Below are 6,473 nucleotides of genomic sequence, written 5' to 3'. Positions count from 1 at the left end.
AGTGCCAGAACACACAAATGATGCAATACACCCATTTCACATCTAAATTTCTGCACTTTGCTTTTTCAAACTCCTTGCAAATCAATAGGAAAGAAGCACGCTTAGACAATGATAATGGCTTGATGGCTCTACTAGGAAAAGTAACATCAGTAAATGTGTGAGAACGATAAGAACTAGGATAAGAACAATCAATCATGGATTAATTATCACATTGACAGGCTATTTTTAATAATCCGACAATATAAATATATTCAGCTGGTAAAAAAAATACTTATCAGCACAAATTGTAAGCCAACAAAAAGCGAAACTGATCTCACAATTGCTGGATATTTAACCAAAATTACAAAATTAGGTCCCATGAAAACGCAGCCAAAACTTTTAGTGCTGTCTACTTCATGATTGTAGGCAGTAAATTAAATGTATTTCAAGCAAATGAGTCCTGTGTTGAATAAATGAAGTTTTGATTTAAATATTAAGTGAAATAATCTTTTTTTAATTTATTTTAAATGCAAAAAACCCAGCCCCTCCTCCCTCAGATGTCTCCCATAGCACAAATTCATCTGCCACAGACATCAGTTACACAATTCCCTCCCTCCTACCCAATCTCCAGTCTACACTTGATGTGCACAATCACATCTGTAATCTCCAGAGCTTCCTAAGAGAAGAGCTCATTTTCCCCTGCGCGAGCTGTCAACACTGAAAAAAGAGCAACAGCCAACAATAGTCATTCTTTGAGCTCTGCACCTCCCAGCTCAGTTCAGACAACTCCGTGGCACACAGCCACAACCTGAGGCACTATAAATCCCAGTCTCATCAACTTCAAGAAAGATTTTCCAGAAGCACTGGAAAGAATCAAGGAAAAAAGTTGCAATCTCTTGACAGTCTCATCCCAGGATACTACATTTACATTTTTTACAAGTTTTACACATGAAGGTGCCTTCACATGACTGAAACCTCACAGACTGTACAAGCAAGGACAGAAGAAAGATTGATTCAAAGTTATCCTCAGCATACGGGGCAATGGTTGTTTTGGGGATTTTTTAATACACTTTACCCAAACTCTAGTCACAATACCAACCACACAGGAAAAAGGAACACACAAGCACAGTTCCTTCAAATTTAAGGAAAACTAGCAGTCCCATATGAAATCTCAATACAATAAAAGTAAATTTGGAGAAGAAAGAGTGCATTTTCAATACCAAACTATGACATGAAAGGATGGTACCCTTCCACTCACCTACTGTGAGGATGTTTGTAGAGAGGAAATGGCAGCAGTTTCCCTCATGGAGAATGGATTCTTCTCTTTGTGTCAAATCCCCTGCTAGAGATTTTGGAGAAGTCAGAGCCATCTCAAGCTTTCAGAGCAGCCTAGCAACAGTGCTTGCTCCAAGTCAAACAAAGCACTTCAGGGCAGATATCCGCAGAAAGTTTCAGTCAAGCAATGAAAATATCCAAGAAAAAGCAACAATTTCAGGATGTTGCTGGTTTGCTTGCTTTGGAAGTGCAAGTGAGTGCCTTCTCTGGAATTCCACATTCAGGAGACTGTCCTGGTTTAATTCTTCTGATACATATTCCACTCATTGAGCAACAGAATTTGTAGTATCAGTGTGGAGAAAGAACCACGGAGCTCAGTCTTGACAGGAGGGATGTGAGGGGCCTTCCCAGGAGCACAGGAGTCACAAACATTCCGTGTATCTTCCCAGTGTTTCTTGCATGTGGCTACCCTGGAGAAGACATTTTTTTTAAACAGTGGAAGTTACTTTAAGTGTTTATTGTGAGATATTTACTACAGGAACATAGTTAGGTGACGTACAATGGACTGACCTCAGCAGACAGAAGGCACCAACTCTTCCTTCCCTCACCCCAGGATTTTCCACAAACAGACAAAGCTCCATTTTTGCCAGCAGCAACTTCTCCAGAAACCAACGTACTCATGCTGGGATCAATTATTTTATACACAAACACACACAGATATAATATATACACACACACTTAACTCAGTCATTCTGCAGAGCACAAACACACACAGATATAATATATACACACACTTAACTCAGTCATTCTGCAGATCCAGTGAATGTATCGGGTACATTCCCAAAGGACTCTGCCTGATGTTGGCTTCTACCTTCGCTTCCATCTCTAACCCTTAAAGCTCTTTGTCCCTCTTACCTTTTGTCAGCTGTCTCCATACTGTATCTCTTTGTCATTGTCTGGCATTCCCTTTCCCTCTTCTTACCCATCTTCTGCCCACTGGATACAGAAGACTCACCTTTCCAAAACTTTCAGTGGACACCTTCCTCAGAGAAAGAAGGTCAAAGAAGACTCCCTCCAAAACAGCAATCACACCAGGCAGAAACCTGGGATCCTACTTAGTGCTGGTAACTGTTTGAATCTCTGGGAGTCTCCTTCAGTTTGTAATTACAAGTTGAGCTCTGAAACATTGCCCTAACATGTTTTGTTGTGAAAGCACAGATCCAGTTTGACATTACTTTAAAGAGAGAGGGCAATGAAGCTCACTATTAATTACAGTGATTAGAAATAGAGGAGGGGGTTTGAGACATCTGTAGCAAAAAATGAGTAAGAGAATTTCCTTATAGAACATCTGCCTGTTTGAAGCTGTACCTCTCTCCTTGTCTTTAGTCCCTCATTCAGCTTCTTTGGGAAGTCACTTCCTCCCTGCCATTATCTTTTCACCAAGCCCCACCTTCTCCATTCTCTGTGCTGTCAAAAACTCCTCTGTTCAGAGGGAGCATCAGTCAGTGAAGCAACAGCCTTACGTGGAGCCAAATGCATGGTAACTTCATCTTTGGGACAGCAGTGCTTGGCAATATTAATCCTGTAAAAAATCAGTATCATTACAATCATTTGTTTCCACATTTAAATGGGAAATATCTCAAAGGGCATCCTGTGGCTCTGAAATAGTTTTGGGCATATCAAAGAGTGACATTCATTTGGCAAAGAATATCTTTATTACAGAGCACAGGTGGAGTAACTAAAACCAAAATTATAATCTTAGGGCATATTTCATAAATTGACGGGATTGAGGGGGGAGGAAAGTAATAGATTATCAAAGATACATCCTGTGCCCCCCAAATATTCATTCTTGTACATGCTGTCACCTGTCCCTGTAATTGTATCCCTTGTCATTCCCTGACATGTACATAATTAGGTAAAAGAATACAGAGCAAACATTCTGCTTTAGACTGAATAAAAGCACATCACACATTTCCATGTATTCATTTAATACATTTCATGTATTCATTTTGTGCATCCCAAAATAAATGTTTTTTTTCTTCAGGTTAATCCTTGAACTGATACCAAAAATACACTTACTTACACAGAGCTGACTTGATTTTTTTAGAACAGAACCCAAAGTAGACGTTAGAAGGCATGTCAGCATTTAAATGAACTTGTCCAGGGAAAAAGCCAAAACTGCACTCAACAGCATTTCTGGAGCTGCTCAATTGCATGCTCTGGGCAGGCACTTCTACAGATGACAGGCACTGCCTCAGTTATCTGCTCTGGTCATCTGGGCAGCTCTCCTGACCACAATTTTATAGCCACTAGCCACAAAGTGCCATTTCTGGTACCTGGGCACTGAATGTTTAACCCTGGGATTAATCCAGGAAGCCACAGCTCATAGGACAGATGAAACTGTTGTAACATCAAGACAAGATCAGCCTATTATTTCCTTTGCAGAAAGCTGAACTGGTGGGTATTTACTCTGCAGACTCTCTCACCTCTTTGCTTCAGGGTTTTTTTTGAAAGGCCATTTCCGCTGTAGGAAGTTCAATCACTGTGACTCATTATACACCAAAGAACATATCCATGAGGGCGAGGAAGACTGAATGGGCACGGGTGCTCCTGCTGGTGCCAGACCAGCATCATTGCAGTGAAAGCAGATGAGCTTTACATTGATGTGGCTCGTTAAATATTTTATTGTCTTGAGTTATGTCAAATTAATGTTCTTTATGCTTTGTTATGATCTGAAAGTGACGCTACTTTGAGGCAGCTATCTCTGAATGTCTTCACTTTCCATGCAAAAGATACTCCTCCTGCACTCACTCCCACCTTTTACAGCTTCCTACAGGTCTTCAGAGTTCCCTTCTTCTCCTCCCTATCTTCAGCATACCTGTGTTGGTAAAAAATAAAAGCCCAGCCCCTCTTCCCAAACTAATCCCCATAAATCCTACACAGCTGATAGGAAAGTATACAATGAATCCCTAAAAATACAGATTGGTGTCTCAGAACAACATTCAGGGCCCAGACTTCCTATTAAACTAAATGAAAGAAGCTTTGGCTTTCCTGGAAAATCTATTGTGAAGGTTGTATGATGGAAAATATCAGTTGCACTGTCTGGAAATACCTCACCTCTGTTACAGTAGAAAGCACTGTGGCTCTGAGAACAGCACTGCTCATTGGCAGAAGACATTAAACAGCCAAAAGAGAGCAACTGGATCTGTTCAGACCACATGAACAAGATTTAAACTGTCTGCTCAGGCTAAGAGCCCTACCTGAGTATTATTGTGTGAGGTTCTGTATTCACTTGAAAAAAAGGACTTAAAACCCTAGAGACAGGATCCATATCACTTACAGACAATAAAAGCTGTGTACACCATTAACAATTCCCTAGCCATTTTTATATCACTGTAGTATTCAAAGCTTAACCCCACAAGACCTGCTTTTGTTCAGGGAGGTTTTGTGTGGCAGCCACAGAACTCAGACAAGCTCTGATATCCTCCCAGAATAGATACACCGATACCATGGATGAAACACACAAAAACTAAGTCATCACTTAAACCTGAATAGTTTGATCAGGAAGCAGATCAATGGATAAAAGATCAAAGTGCCATCAAATGAGAGGAAAAAATTAATACTTTAAAATATTTAAATGTGAGAGCTGGGATTTGCTTTTAAGCTGTAGTGTGGTTCCAGCTGACACGCTGCTCATTTTAAGGAATGCAGCTCCATTCAGTGGGCAATTGCACGGAGATAATCTGCACGCCCAGGCACGTCAGTGCACAGCCAGAGCAGCTCCAAAGGCGAGGAGGCTGCTCCAGCCCCATGGAACGAGGGGGTGAGCCCACACCTTAGGGTGTGATCCCGAATTCTTTTTCCCAAGGGACAGAGCACACAGCCAACACTCTGCCATGCAACAGAGTCCCCTGGCAAACAACTCGGTTAAAAGCAGAAAGTGAAGAAAAGGCAATCAAGAGGACACCAGAATACCTTTCTGGCAGCCTGGTGTTTTTTCACCTTCACCCAGAACAGAGTCATCCCACTTAAAAGGAACACTTAATATTTGTCAGCTTTTCCTCACCCGCCCCTTACAGCCTGAGCTGGAGCTGCACACGCAGGAGCCCTGCATTTTTGTTGCATGATGTAACTGCATATTCCTTATGCAAGTAAGGAGACTTATTATTAAAGCCAAATTATTTATTTCAGGTTTGTATGGACCATGTCATATGACTTTAGCATTCACTTTATGAAACAAAATGTGAAATTTTAAACAATTTCTATCTATAGGGATATACTTGTTTGTAATCCCTTTCCCTATTTATCCTGAATTGCCAAAACCCCTCTTGGTTTCACCATCATTACTTGTCCCCAGCCAGTTCCCAGACCTGTCTGAAGTGACAATGGAAACACAACAGCCTCTTGCTTCTGAAGAACATTTGCATTTTGTATTAGCAAGGGAGAGCAGGCAATTTCTATTAGGAAGCAAAGGGAACTAATTAAGCAAAGCTCTAAATCTCATCCAATAGCTTGGCTCAAAAGAACTTTGAAAATAAAAGTTTCATACTCTAGACCACCAAAACCAAAAAGCCTCAGAGAAGAAATGAGGGGAGGAAGATCTCCTTGTTAGGAGACAGACAGAAAGTGAGGACTGCTGGAAAAGGTTCTGCTGCACTTGGGAATTTGTGAGTCATACTGAGGAGGAGATAGACTATGGGCTCCAGTGCCACTCGTAATCAGGAGATCTATAATTCTAATAATGCTCATGCTGGCAGACTTGGTCTCTCTCCAGAAGTCTGATTTTTTTAAAAATTTTTTCTTCAATTTCATCTAAATGAGCAGGAATTTCTTTTAAGAATAATGCCTTTAATCAAACTGCTTTAATTCTGTACAGCAGCTTATTGCTGTACTGATTAATCTCTTGGATATTAAGGAATAATTTATGCTGGGGGAGTTACAGAGAAGGTGGCAACTTGTGTTCCCCTTTCACAAGCCAGTGGCAAACAATCAGCTTGCTCCTGAGGATGCCTGGTAGGGCCAAACACAAGAGCCCAAGCACAGGCAGACAGACACTAAGAGAACATTGCAAACAAGAAAAACACGCTTGTGCTTGGCAACTTCAAGAGAACGCTGCAGTTTTAATTTTTTTTTTTCCGAAACATCCAAACCAATTTCTTAAATGAGTGAATCTCCTTCTTCATTAGCAGGAGTGGGTCTGGGAACCACTCAATCCATCC

Source organism: Corvus brachyrhynchos, unplaced genomic scaffold, assembly GCF_000691975.1.
Source record: "Corvus brachyrhynchos isolate BGI_N302 unplaced genomic scaffold, ASM69197v1 scaffold68, whole genome shotgun sequence".
NCBI lineage: Eukaryota > Metazoa > Chordata > Aves > Passeriformes > Corvidae > Corvus > Corvus brachyrhynchos.
Note: the sequence above shows the minus strand (reverse complement) of the source record.